The sequence below is a fragment of the Galeopterus variegatus genome, unplaced genomic scaffold, assembly GCF_000696425.1.
Source record: "Galeopterus variegatus unplaced genomic scaffold, G_variegatus-3.0.2 Scaffold201, whole genome shotgun sequence".
Classification (NCBI taxonomy): Eukaryota; Metazoa; Chordata; class Mammalia; order Dermoptera; family Cynocephalidae; genus Galeopterus; species Galeopterus variegatus.
In genome coordinates, this window is record NW_007726312.1 from 169,637 (window position 1) to 184,782 (window position 15,146).

A 15,146-nucleotide genomic window follows, 5' to 3' on the forward strand; every position below is an offset into this window, starting at 1 on the left:
GAGGAATTTCTGCTTTTAGTTGTGCTGTGTGATATGTGGTATTTTTTTTTTTTTTTAACTTTTACACACTTAAGAATTCAGAACAATTCTCTCTTTATTTTAATTGTTCCAGAGGTTTTAGCAAAACTTGTAATTTCCTTTAATAAGTGTAAAGGACTTACTAGCATGCATTTTGTGCATAAGGTCAACACCTTACTGCTAGTGACCTCTTTATCTTTTTCACTTTGGCTCTTCTTGTTTTTAATCTCTTCTATCTTACGATACGGTATATACCTTTGTATGTTGCCCTAAATTACTGGCTTTACAGTTTTATATAGACGTTTTTCTCTTTTCACTTACTCAGTTGTAAAACCTCTCCTCAGGTCAACTCGTAGTCTCTGAGGAGATTAACATTTTCCCCTGCCTGCTTTGAGGTCATTTCTGTAAATATTTAGTGGGTACCTTTATATGTTAATTGTTATTCTAGGTACTGCATGTAGAAAGGTAAATGATGCCTTCTCTCTTCTTGCCAAACGCCACCAACATGGTGTTCAGGCGCTTCATGGAGGTTGGCCGGGTGGCCTGTGTCTCCTTTGGTCCTCATGCTAGAAAGCTGGTTGCGATCGATCATAGATGTTATTGATCAGAACAGGGCTGTGGTCAATGGACCTTGCACTCAGGTAAGGAGCCAGGCCATGCCTTTCAAGTGCATGCAGCTCACTGACTTTATCCTCAAGTTCCCACACAGTGCCTGCCAGAAGTATGTGTGACAAGCCAGGCAGAAGGCTAATATCAGTACAAAATGGGCAGCAACAAGATGGGCCAAGAAGATTGAAGTCAGAGAAAGGAAGGCCAAAATGATTGATTTTGATCGTTACAAAGTCATGAAGGCAAAGAAAATGAGGAATAGAATAACCAAGAATGAGGTAAAGAAGCTTCAAAAGGCAGCTCTCCTAAAAGCTTCTCTCAAAAAAGCACCTACTGCTAAGGGTGCTATTGCAGCTGCAGCTGCTGCTGCTAAAGTTCCAGTAAAAATGGTGGCCACTGTGGGCAAGAAAGCTCCACCCCAAAAGGTTCCTGCCCAGAAAGCCACAGGCCAGAAGGCAGCACCTCCTCTGAAAGCGCAGAAGGGTCAAAAAGCTCTAGCTCAGAAAGTACTTGCTCCAAAGGCATCTGGCAAAAAAAGCTTTAAGAGGCTGTTATAAAAGTAATACAGATTCTTTCTGACAAAAAAAAAAGGTAAATGATGTTGGCCCTTCCTTCAAAGATAGTCTAGTAAGAAAAATGGATATATAAATAAATACATGCAATAAAGTGCTACAAGTTTAATAATAGAAATAGGTACACTGTACAGAGGTACAGAAGAGAAAGAGATTAACTCTGGGTGAACAGGGAAAGGTACCTGGAAAGGTAACCTGTGTCCTTAATTTTGAAGGAGGAAAGAAGTTCTTCAGATTGATGTAGACAGCAAACTTTGCTGGCAGAAGGAACAACATGTATAAAAACATGATGTGGTTAGAAACTGCAAGGAATGGTTGCTTCTGAGATTCCTAGCCAAGAGTCTTATCATTAGACTATCTTGGGCCATGGTACATATGTCCACATTGATGCTGTCTAATCAGTCAGTTGGAACTGAAGATTCATTACAGAGTAGATTGATTTAAGCTTTTGATTTGGCACAAGCTAGGAAGTGAATCCTTCAAATATTTCTCTGCTTTGTTTTATGCATTAGCAAAAGTTGACTCACCCTAAAGTCATGCCTTCCATCATTCTGGGACGCTTTCGGAGCCAAGTCCAGCTTGGCTTAGGAGTAAGTTATGTTTTGTGTTGTAACCATTGGCAATAAGTCCTATTCTTGCTCTTCAGGCACACAGTAGGATGGCAACTACTGAAACATATGGGATAGAGGAATTGGTGTAATGCTCTATGGATTTGCATTTTCCTGGGGTGTTTCTTTCTTGATAAAGATGCTAAAACCTTGTTCAATCTAATGAGATTTTGAGCTGACTTGTACCACAAATCTCTGAGATGCTAGGTCCTAATTTGTAAAGCAAACTATGTTAAGGCTGTTGACATTCTCTCTGAGGAATTTCTTTGGCAGGTTTTCCTTTAGACTTCTAGACAGATCTGTAAAACAGTATGGCTTTAAAAATGCTTATAAGTGACAATATGTCAAAAGGTTGAAAAAGGCACTAATAGATACCCTTGGTGCCCCTTAGAAGCTGTCTCTTATGGTCAATGCAGACTAGGAGACAGGTCTTTGGATTGCACCTTTAAATTGCTTTTTATTTCCACAAACAGATTTATTAATCTTTTCCCCTATGTCTACATCTGTAAAATAGGAATATAGTCTACACCATAAACAGATGTGGTATTTTAACACAGTGTAGCTTTCTGTACCTACATGGAGCCCCAAACTTTTAGCACAGTCACCTTCATTTCTACCACCTCAGAGTTAGAGTCTTGGTGAGGATTAGAACAAATGGGGCAAAGGGTATTAACTGTAGAATAAACGCTTTTTGTGGAACGGCAGAAAAGGTCGTGGTAATTTTTAAAAAATTATTACAGTATAATATATACACAGAAAAGAGCACATATCGAAGCTGTACAGGCTGATAAATTGTCACAGATTGAGCATGCTTTTGTAACCAGCAGAGTAATTGCTTTCTTACTTGTATTACTTTTATTCTTTTCTTTCTTTTTAACGCTAAACTCAATTTTTTTTTTTTGTTTTTGTCTTTTTTGTGACCGGTAAGGGGATCGCAACCCTTGGTGTTGTGTTGCCCACACTGCGCTCAGCCAGTGAGCACAACGGCCATTCCTGTACAGGATCCGAACCCGCGGCGGGAGCGTCGCTGCGCTCCCAACGCCGCACTCTCCCGAGTGCGCCATGGGCTCGGCCCTAAACTCAATTTTTAAAAATACATTTAATGGTAATAGTGACAGGGATAGAGCAGTGTAAATAAATTAGTAAGACGTTAATGCTCATGTTTTTCTTGCTTTCTGATATGCCTGTTAAGATTGATTTTCATTATTGAGAGAGGGTAAGGCAAATGAAGGGAGAACTTGGAAAATAAAGAATTGGATCAGAGGTAAGAGAGTCAAATGTGTTTGCTGTGTCTTTTTTTTGAACTAGATAGTTTGGGTCTGGGAACCAGCGCTGAAATGGTAATGACTGACAAAAAACTAGCTGGAGGCAGGCCTTGCCTCTAGTCACAGTGAAACTGAGTCTCTCACCAACAGTGCTGTGGTTTTTGGCCTTAATATTGAATAATCTGTCTGTTGGGGAGAAAAGTGACATCATGACCTGCCTGCTCCTGGACCTGTTTGATTCAGTTCAGAGGTGGAATCCCAGAAGTTCTGCATTGCCATGTTTATAGCCTTGTCTTTGGTGTCAAGGCAAATTCCAGGCTCTACCAAGCCATATTGTTGTCTTTGTATAACTCAGTTTTATTTTAACAGTTTTCTTCTCTTTCTGCTGCTAGCTGCCAGTAAGGTAGAGTTGCCTCTGTTGATAAAGAGCAGATACAGAAGTTCACATCCAAACCTGAATAACCATTTTTAACTTGAAACACTTTTCCTAGGAGTTGAAGCGCCAGAATCCTTCCCTTATTTGGTGCCTTGCTTAAATCTGAAGCTCGCGTGATGTTGCCAGAGCTCCCTGTATGCTGGTTATTTGCTTTTTGGTGCCCACAGTAGAGTGTTTAGTGAACTCTTCTTTGTGACCACATCTGTCTTAAACTGAAGCTTCATTCTCCTTTGGGTACTTAGAGTAGTTCTTGCTCCTCCCTTTTTTGAGAGATTCAGGGGTTTTCCTGTATTGTGGTAGGTGGGTAGACAGAGGTTATATTTTCACATATTTTTTCTGGGCTGTGCACAGTCCCTTGGTAGTGTGTGAATGCACATATATTCTTTGACTCTTTAAGAACGCTTTCCTTATTAATCAGTCAGATTGTGGGTTTATCTAGAAAATGTTAGGGTTTTTTGTTGTTGTTGTTGCTGTTGTTTTATTGACGTGGAAAATAAGCTCTTACCCATTTTTATCTTTCTCTCTTCTTGCTGGCATTATCCTAGGGTGTCGTTGTTAAGTGTTTCCACCACCTTGCATGGTATTATCTGGACTGAAAGTATCTACTTCCCTTAATCTGCAAGACTTCTCAGTTGGTTTGGCCTGATGGTCTCTCAGTGAATGTCAGCTGGAACCATTGGTGGGTTTTTGTTTGGTGTTGCTTTAGCTTTTGGTCTTTATATAAACATCCCCAGGGTTTGTCTCTCTTGGTTCTGCTGAAAAGGTTACCTTTATTTTAAAGGCAAAAGATTAAGAACTCAGACTGTGGAGCCAGACTGCCTGAGTTGACCTTGGGCAAGTCACTTAACCTCTCTGTGCTCAGTTGTCTCATCTGTGTAACATGGAAATAATAGCAGTTCTTACCAAACAGAGTCGTTGTAAGGTTAAATGAGTTAATAGACAATAAAGTGCTTAGAATAGCGCCCTACACAGAGAAGATGTTATAGAAGTTTTTACCATTATTATTATTATTGTTGTTGTTGAGTATGGCACCCTTGTTTTGTTCAGTTGGGAAAACTTGAGCCTATAGCGTCTGAATTGTATCTGAGTAGCTTGGGATACTTTTAATTTCTAATGTACAGAGCCAGCTCTGTAAATTTAACCTGTACTTAGTTGGGGGGCTACCCCCAAGCTTCTGAAAGGTAGTCGAATAGTTAAAATCAGATATTAGGCTACGCTGCCTTCTGTGTTGGTTATATAGCTGGGCAGAGAGCAAGGGCAGGTGGGACTTGAGTAGATAAAGTAAGGAGTGCTTGAGAAGGCATGCTAGGCAGAGAGAGGGCACAGCAGTGTAAAGAATATGGTGAATTTAGGGCACCATGAGTAATTCTTTGTCAGCAAGGGTGGATGCAGGAGCAGCAGCCAAAGACCAGACTGGAAAGGCTATCTTTTTTTTTTTTTTTTTTTACCAAGTATTTATTGATCACCTGTGATGAGCCCTCTGTAGAGATACTGTGGTGAACAAAATACACAAAGTCCTTGTTATGATATATGTCTGCATGTATGTATCTATTTATATATAAATCATTTGATGATAAGTGCTGTGAAAGCAAGGTAAGCTAGAGCCGTAGTTCTCACACTTTGCTGTACAGTACAGTCATCTGGAGAGCTTTTAAAAATCCCAGTGCCCAGATCTTACCCCATGCCAATTAAATAAGAATGTTTGGGGATGGAAGCCAGGCATCAGCATTTTTTAAAGATTCCTGTGAAATTTAAATGTGCTGTAAAGTTTGGGAACCAATGCGGAAGCTTGCTCAGCACATTCAAGGAATGGGAGAAGACAGGAGTGGAGTATTACGTAGGCCTTTTGTAGGCCATTATAAGGACTGTGGATTTAATTCTGATGTTAACTGTGGTCTCTTGTCTAGTCACTTGGGCTGGAATATAGCAAATGGAATTGCTACTACTCAGGATCAGAATCCTTAAATCTTGATGGAACTCTGTTTTCCTTTAAGTAATTTTGTCTGGGTTTTACCAAATTGCCCTCCAAAAAGAGATGAATTTAAATTCTCACAGATAGTAATGAGTATGCTGTTTCCCTACAACATTAATATTAGTACTGTACTGTTTTTCTTATGAGTTTTTATGCGTATATTATCTGGATAACCTATTTAATCACTATGAAATCTATGTATTTTAGTAGGTTCTTCAAAAGTCATAAAGGATGTACTAAGTGCCAAACACTGTGCTAGGCTATTTAAAAATATTATTGAAAGGAAATAAAATAAGAATATCTAAATTATCTCTAAAAATGCAATCAGTGTTTCATTTAGTTTGAGTTTATTTTTATTTATTTATTTATTTATTTATTTATTTATTTATTCCCCTTTTTTTGTCTTTTTTTCGTGACCGGCAACGGATTGTAACCCTCAGTGTCGCGCCTGTACCGGACCGGGACCGGCAACGGGATCGCAACCCTCGGTGTTGCGCCCACACCTCGCTCAGCCAGTGAGCGGGAACCGGTCTGTATGTGGGATCCGAACCCTCGGCGGGAGCGCCGCCGCACTCCCAAGCGGCGCACTGTAGCAGTGCGCCACCGGGCCGGCCCTAGTTTGAATTTATTTTTAAAGACTCATACTTGGTTCTGGGCCACTACTAGTCTGTGAATTAAGTTACTTGGAACTAGAACCAGTGGGACTTAGGGACAAGGATTGTGATGGTTTGAGTGTGGAATGATCATCTCCTTCCTCTGTCTTCTCTTTTTTCTCTGTCTCCATTGCCATTGGTTGATTGGAGCAGCAGCCTCTTACCTGGCCTCCTGGCCTCCATACACTTGACCCCCATCTCTACCTCCACCCACAACCTAAATTTTCTAAATAGCCAGAATAACCTTTAAAAATGTAGGTTTGCTCATGTCACTTCCTTGCTCAAAACCCTTCAATGGCTTTAATTAAGATCAAATTCTTTAACAGGGACTTCTACAACTTGGCCCTGCCTACTTCTCCAGCTCTCCCTCCTGCCAAATCAATTACTAGCCATGCCAGTCTTTCCTCCTGCCAAATCAATTACTAGCCATGCCAGTCTACAACACACCACTCTTGGGACCATCACACATGATGTTCTCTTTGCTTATGACACATCAAGGCATGACTGCCCACTTCTTCCAAAACCAACTGATTAGTTTCCTCAACCTTCAGGTTTCAACTCAAAGGTCTCTTCCTCTGAGAAGATTTCTCTGATGCTCCTGCTGTGTATTTTCACAGCATCCTGTCCTTCCCCAGCCATGGAACTTTATAATTGTTTATGTCACCCACAAAGCAAGGATTATCTCTGCCTGTTCATAGTTTGTGCACAGTGTTCTGTACATAGAAGATACCCAGTAAGTTTTTGTTGAATGAATAAATGAGTGGGTTGAAATGTGAGAAGGATCTCATCATTCTTCTTATACTCTGTTGACCCCATTCATTTATAAAGGTGTGAGCTCCTGTAGGTGCTCTTGGAGAACTATTTCTGGTTGCCCATCTTGTCATGAAGGAGAAGCTTTAGCTGTTTCCAATTCTCTGTCACTTTGTGCAGTGCAGACACAGGGTGTCCCACCTCCCCTACTATTTGGGTGGATGGTCATGAGAGTTCCCAGGCACTGAGAGAGATGAATTAGAAAGAACAGTCATTCAGAAAGTAACCCAGTGAGGGCAACAGTGTTACCCTTTGGCTGAACTTTCTTTTTCTGTATACCTTGAGATGCTAAGCTGGTGGCACTTTTTTTTTTTTTTTTTTTTTTAAGCTGGGGGCACTTTGGAGTTGGTTGCTACAGGTTATCAGACCACAGCACAGAGACTCACAAATCTTAATCTGTCACTTTCCCTTGATTAGGGATGTTTTGGGAAATGTCCAGGAGCCCTCTGGCCCAAGTGAAATCTTTATTGGGCTTGGGTGTGTTCTTTTTCCATCCTGTCTCTTAGCCCTGTAGTAGCTTCTAAGGTGGAAACCTGGAGAGCCCCATTTATATTTTTCTCTGTAGGCTTTGGAGTGTTTGAGTTCAAAAGCTCTGAGAGCAGCAGTCTTTAGCATTTGGTGTCATTTGTTCTATCATAGAATAGGATAGTGCTTGCATAGAAGCTTGCAGTAAGGGTTGTATATGTTAGAACCTTTCACATGTGGGCTTTTAGCCTGGGAAGGAATGCTGTAAATTGGTGATTCTCCTGAGGTGGTGAGAGGTGGGTGGATATCAGAATATCCTGAGGCGTGGGGATTGTTTTAAACTGCACTCTTCCTTTCTGTCCCTCTTCACTCGTTACCTCTTGGTACTTCCTCCTTACTATACCTCTTCATTCTGTTACTACCTGTCTCTCACATGTGTGTGTAGCCCTTAAGTGCTATGCAGGTAGAAAAAATTTTTGAGACATCAGTGTCATAGATGAGTTAGCCCAAGGATCAGCAGACTTTTTCAGTAAAGGGCCAGATAGTAACTATCTTAGGCTTTATGGGCCATATACCCTTTGCTATAGCTGCTCAACTCTACCTTTACATGGGTCAGACACCATAGACAATATGTAAACAAATGTGGCTATGTTTCAATAGAACTTTATTTATGAACACGGAAATTTAAATTTCATTTAATTTTTATGTCTTGAAATATTCTTCTTTTGATTTTTTTTCAACCATTAAAAAATGTAAAAATTATTCTTAGTTCATGAGTCATACAAAAATAGGTGGCAGGCTAGATTTGACCCCTGAGCCACAGTGTTTGCCAACCCCTGATCTAGCCCAGTTGTTCCCAAATCTGTCTGGAGACCTTTAAAAATGCTGATTCCCAGTACCCTTCCCACCTCCCTGAGGATTCTGACTCTGCAGGACTGAGGAATCTGTATTTTTTACAAAAGCTGTTTTGGTGATGCATACACTCAGGGTTATGGAATCACTGATACTGATCTCACTCAGCCTTCTCATTTTATTTTATTTTTAAAAAGATGACCGGTAAGGGGATCTTAACCCTTGACTAGGTGTTGTCAGCACCATGCTCAGCCAGCGAGCTAACCAGCCATCCCTATATGGGATCCAAACCCGGGGCCTTGGTGTTATCAGCACCGCACTCTCCCGAGTGAGCCAAGGGCCGGCCCAGCCTTCTCATTTTATAGTTGAAGAGGCAACCTTAGAAAGTTAATGCAACTTGCTGATGTTTACATAGTAAATAAAGGGTATAACCAACATTTGAGCCCAGGTCTTCAACTCTAAGATCAGTGGTCTTTGTTTATACCATTCTGTACTGTTTCCTTCCCTCAGTAGACACACAAGCAATAAATACAGAGTGACACCAGCTTAGCATTTCAAGGTATACAGACTACTCACATATTTGTGGCTCTTTCTTTTCTTTATACCTGGTACTGGTTTCCCTCCTAAGAGCCAGGCAGGTACTCTGAGCTTGGCTGTCCCTCTGCTTGTTGGCTGGGTTTTCTGGAACCGACTGCTGATTTGACATTTATCCCAATTTCCCTCCAGTCTGCTGGCTTTAACTAAGAGAGATAATGAAGTTATAGCAAGTGGATTGCTTTAATAGAGGACTTTGTTGAGGTGGCACTAAACTGCAGTGCAAGGGTGAGAGCCTTTATTTCAAGAGGTGCATTAGTTAGACGACATGGTTTTAAAAGGTACCTTTTATGCTTAAATTCACATGGCTCAGATCCAGCCATCTAAGTGGGACATCTCTACATGGAACTTGTGCTTAATTATAGCTAATTGAGCTGTCATCCTGCCCAGAACAGTTCAGGGATGGAGAAAGTAAAGGTGAGTAAATGCCATCCCTGCTCTACCACAGCCTCAGTGTAGCTCTTTGGTCTAAGTAAGGGATTTGAGGATCAATTTGGCTTGCTCTGTCTTCCCACGAGGCATTTGAGTTGTGCTACTTGGCTTGCCAGTACTACTTTCTTTATATCCTGGAAAGAGGAATGCTGAAAGTACTTTTAAATAACTTTTATCTCTCCTGCATGACCAGTAGGTTTCCACATTTTGTGTGCAAGGCCTCCCTTCCTACTTTCTTTATGATCCGCTTGGACCTCACCTCCCCAGAGACTGTCCCTGTCTAAGGGATAGTGACAGCAAGAGAAACCAACACCTTCCTAGTCAGTAGGCTTTGTCTTCAGTACTGAAGCATAAGTAGGGAGTTGGCAGGTTGGTATGTTATTTGTTTTTGTTCTTGGACTACAAGCTCCTTGGCATTAGGGACCCTGTCTTGCTGGTTTGCTTTTTATTTTGCCTAGCATAGGAGCACAGGAATGAGGGTGACATATGTGGACACAATATTACCAATGCACTCGCATCCTCCCTCACCCTGCGATCTCAGTGCTTTAGAGAAACTGATAAATGGGCTTTGATTGAATGCTGTGAAAGTCCTGGACATTTTACTAACAGATACTCTTGAAATTTGGTCTCCACCTATGTTGTCTCATATCTAAGAGTATAGAGTCCCCGTTTTAAAATGCACCAAAGTTTTTTTTTAAAAAAAATTGGTGTATATACAAATAGAGACATTCAAGACAGATATGAGAATGATAGTTTGTGCTCCCCAAAAACTCTTAAAATTTACATTGGTTCCCAAGTATGTGATATTGTAAAAAGAAAAGAAAAAATATGCACTTTGGAATTCCTTTTAACACTGAGTACACTTACTATTCTTAAAATGATTCACTCCCCAGAAATTTAGTTTTCTACACAACTGCTTCGAAGCATGTACAGCTATTTAGGAATTGAAATTGGGCGTATTTCAGAACAACAACTCGTGTGTTGTAGTGCTGCCTCTGAGCAGCTTTTCTCTCCTCCTTGCTCCACTGTTTATATCATTATTAGAGTGATAATTTCCAGGACTTATATAAAACATTTACTCCTCAAAATGCTTTAATTTGTGTTATTTCATTTCATCCTTTTAGTTCTGAGTCAGTTAATGTCAGTAGTAGAAATTCCATTTTACAGTTAGGAAGTATCCAAAACATTTTACTCATAATCTCACAGTTGATGATAGGACAGACTTGTGAGTGTCCAGAAACTTCCCCGTCTAACTACTGCCATTCGTGTCTTTTTGGGTTAAACTTGGGAGTCCACAGTGTTTTGGACTTGACCTAAGGAGCCAGGAGACCTTTAACGATTCAACACTGTCTCTCAGGGTTATACCCAAGAAACACTTTTAGTTTCCAGTGAACATACTGTGTAAATGTGTGAGGAGGATCTAGAAGTACATAGTCTCGATTTGAGAAGTAACAATTTCTTTCTCTGCCTGAGCAAGACCATCTAGATATATTGTTAAAAATAAAAAAAGATACAGAAATGGAAGCCAATTCATGTTGATGTGTTGGAGAAGAAGCTCAGACTGAGGCTTTCCTGACTGTGGACTTGGTTAAGAGTCCTCTAAAGGTTCAGTCTCAGTGCAAACTGTCATGTGAAATGTTTCTTAGGCCCGTTTTAATGTGTAACAAATCTGTTCCCTCCATTTAGCATGCCTTAAGGCTAGGATGCACCAACATTTTTAGCTCCTTTTCTAATTGAAATGTTATTGGTGGCAACAAAGAGAAACTATGTTTAGGGTGACAGATACTTGAAGACTAAAAATAAAGTAGTGGTTTTCATTAAGGAAGGTCAAGGAGAATGTTTGCATAGTTTGAAAAAGTTCCCTAAGATTCCCTTTACTCCTATTAGTTGAAAAAAATTCATTGAGATCCACTTTTTACTAGATACAGTTAAAATATCATAGTGGCAAGTATGCATTTAGGTAACTAGATGGGCTTCATCTGTACTCTAAGGGAAGGATCTTTGGGAAGTATAGATAGAAGCACAATGTTCCAAAACCTCTTGGAGCTCTCATTTTACTCCAGGAGGCATTGTGATTCAAACAGCATGTTTCCTATGTAATCAGTAAGGAAAACTTAAAAGCAAAACTTGAATTGCTTTTTAGTTGCTTATTTCCTCATCAGCTCTTCATAGAATCAGCTCCCTAGTTCTCTTCTGAGATAGATGCAGGATAAGAGAAGGAAAACCATGTTCAGAATCAGAAGACCTAGGTTCAAGTTCTATTCTGCAATTTACTGGTTTAAAGTTGCTTAAATTTCTGAGTTGTTTTGGGACTTGGGGGATGGTCTTAGGCTTGAATGAGGTGGGTTAGTATCATTCTGTTCCTTTAAGTACACTTCGTGTATAATTATACCCTTCTCTACCTTTTACACATAAATACAACCAATTTATAAAGTATTCTTCCTGATTATGACTGAGTTAACCAGTTTATGATTTGACAGCTGTGGGAAGAGGGATAACTGAATTAAAATAGGAATATAGAGATAATTTATATTTTTACCTTTTTATTTGAAATAATTTCATACCTATAGAAAAGTTGTAAGAATAATATAAAGAACTCTTGCATATCCTTCTCCCAGATTCTCCAGTTGTTAGCATTTGACTGCTTGCTTTATCATCCATTAGGAGAGAATGTTAAGCTAACAATTGAGTGTTTACAACAGGTCAAGCATGCTTTACAGGCCTTATCTCATTTAATCATTGCAACAAACTGTTATCATATAGGTATTGTGTTATCTCCATTGCGTAGAAAGAAAAACAGATTTAGGGAGGTCAGATCATTTACCTGAGATCCTGTAGTAGGTAAGTGGCAGAGGTGGAACTTAAACACAATCTGTTTGGGTCAGTCCCTGTTCCTCATCATGTTCGTCTTCTAATAGATCTAGATACTTGCATTGTAGCCTAGGTTTTGCTGCTAACATTGGTATAACCTTTGGTAATTTATTTTGCAGCTACTCTTTACCTTTCCCTTCTATTGATGGAACCCAGTGTCCCTGGCCCTGACTAACCTGGCTATAATGACAGGTTATTTTCTTTCTTTCTTTCTTTCTTTCTTTCTCTTTCTTTCTTTCTTTCTTTCTTTCTTTCTTTCTTTCTTTCTTTCTTTCTTTCTTTCTTTCTTTCTTTCTTTCTTTCTTTCTTTCTTTCTTTCTTTTTCTTAAAAAATTTTTATTGAATCAAAATTGATTATACATATTTTGGGGATACAACATTGAGATATGTTGATCAGATCAATATTACTAGCATATATATTGTTACAAATCCTAATTATTCTTTATGCCCCTTGTCCAATCTCTCTCCATCCCCCTCTAATTACCCTAGATTTCTTCTCTCCTTCTGAAAGAATAATGGTTACTCTGTTGATTTGTTGCCTAGATGATATGTCCAATGCTGAGAGGTGTGATCAGGTCTCCCAATATTATCACACAGCAGATGCTTCTTCTGTCACTCTGAAATGGGCTTTGTGGAGAGAGACCTCCTCGTCTTTATCTCTACTGGTGACTGTCTTTGTGTCAGTGCACTCCAGTGGCTGGCAGACCATCTGCACGGAGGTTGTGGCATCTAGCCGCTTTCGCGGCAGTCATGGTTATTGTGGTGGCTGTGGTGGGCCACCCACATGGAGGTGATGTTTTTGGCATACTCCTTGGTGCTGGTGGTGTGCCTGGTTGTGGGGAGTGTCTGGTCCCCAGCTCCATGCCTGGGGTCCCTGGGCAGACGCGAAGGCACTGGTGCGATGTGCCTGGTTGCAGGAGGGGGGGTCCAGTCCCCTTCTTCATGCCTAGGATCCCCAGGTGGGCCCTGAGGCACTGGCGCTGTGTGCCTGCTTGTGAGAGGGGGGTCAGTCTCCGGCTCCATGCCCTGGGCCAGGCCCCCAAGCGGGACCCTGAAGTGCTGGTGGTGTGAGTGGTTGTGGGCGGGAGTCGTTCCCCACTCCATGCCTCATGTCCCCTAGCGGGCCCCAAGACGCTGATGGTCTGCCTGGGCCGGAACTAATTTTTTGTCCTTTGCTTACTTCTAAAATGGAGGAACTTCCTGTGGGAACGAGTGCTTGAGCTCTGTGGTTGAGTTAAATTGCTGCTTTGCTGTTGTCTCCCTAGGGAAGGCTTTTTGTGCAGCTCAGGGTTTAATGGTTGACCTTATAGGTACTTCCAGCTCTCCAGAAACTTGGTGTACCTGGGTTGTGTAGAAACTCTGATCTGGGCCAGAGTTTTTTCAGCAAACTGCACCTCATACAACTCTGCATTCCCTACCAGTCTCCTCTGAGTGGTCCTGCACTGATTGGGGGGGTGGATCAGCTGTCCTTGCTGTGTCCCAGTGTTCTCCCAGTGGGCCTGTCCTCCCCCATCACCCATGCTCCAAACGCTTCCTATGGGGCAGGCCCTGTGCTGGTCCCTTGCGATGACTCACCAGCCTCTGAATGGCTCCCCTTTTTCAGCTGTTCTGGCTCCTCGCTCCTGCGTGGGTCCACAGGAACCCTCTTAGTGGTCTTGCTGTCCTGGGAGCTACCAAGGCCCTCTTCTCTACTGCCGCCTCCAAGTAACTCCATCTGAAGGGCACAGCTGCGGCTTCTGCCAGCTCCTGCTCCATGTGCTCAGCAGTTGCAGCCTTAAAATGGCCGTAGCCCGAAACGCTGAGAGCAGTTTTTTCTTTCTCTCATTGTGGTTTCTCCCGCCTTCATGAACTCCGTAGGTCTCTCCTCCTCTTCCCCTGAGCTCCAGCGGCCCCAGTTTGACTGATATTACATTTTTATAGTTGTAAATTGGTTGATTTGTGGGCGACAGTGACACTTGGGACCGTCTATTCTGTCATCTCGACCAGAACTGAGGCAGGTTATCTTCAATGAAGTATCCTGAGCTTTTTAACTACATAAATCAGTGTTTGATCTAGTACAGCTAATTAAATGTCATCCATTTAAGGCAAAAATAGAGTGAATCTTCTATGTGGAGTTTGATGTTGAAGTCATTGGTGAAGTGAGAATGTACCCTTTTCCCGCATCTAGCTTTTATATGCAGTAATGGAACTGCCATGGTTTGACTGATGTTCTGTTTTGTAAAAGGATAAACCAGAAGTTTTTCCTATTGGGCAAACTATCCAGGGGTGCTGAACTTCTCCTTGCCCTAACCACCCTCCTGAGATCAAGATTCTTGACCCTCTTCCTGGCTGGCTGGCTGGCTGCCGGGTCCCTGAGTATATTGCTTCTAGGAGACCAGGGAAGATGATAACAAAGTTTGATCGATTTTCTCCTCTTTCTTTGGCTCTGACTTGAATCCTTACCTCCACACCTCCCTTGATTTTCTCAGCGGGATCTCTTAGTTCTGATGGAAATAGATTTTCTGGAACCTTGAACCGAGATTGTAAACTGGTAGCCAGATGTGGCTGGCAAATGTGTATTTTTTGACTTGCTTAATGTTTATTTTTTTTTTTCATTAGTAGCCAACAATTAAAAGCCGGAGGATTTCACCAAAAAACTCAGATTTCATTTTCCAGCTTGGACCCACATAGAGCATTTGGCTAGAACTGGAGTGGAATAGCCATAAATTGCTACTGTCCATACCGGCCTACTTCATGCCTGGCCCCTGTATACACTTGAATTTTCAGCTGCAGACCTAAAACTTGAGCTCCAATTTTATTTTATTTATTTATTTATTTTTTGATCAGCCACACCGCGCTCAGCCAGTGAGCGCACCGGCCATCCCAATATAGGATCCGAACCCGCGGCGGGAGCACCGCTGCACTCCCTGCGCCGCACTCTCCCGAGTGCGCCACGGGGTCGGCCCGAGCTCCAATTTTAAAAGCTGGTGAAGTACAATTTGATGAGTGG

At 41.5% G+C, this 15,146-nt stretch overlaps 1 protein-coding gene and 1 pseudogene across 1 annotated transcript in view; both read left to right on the forward strand.

The window, feature by feature from the left end:
• SMG6 (SMG6 nonsense mediated mRNA decay factor) overlaps nucleotides 1-15,146 on the forward strand; it is a 227,294-nt gene that overhangs the window by 38,580 nt on the left and 173,568 nt on the right. The window lies entirely within an intron of this gene.
• On the forward strand, nucleotides 524-1,184 carry LOC103584897 (annotated as a pseudogene).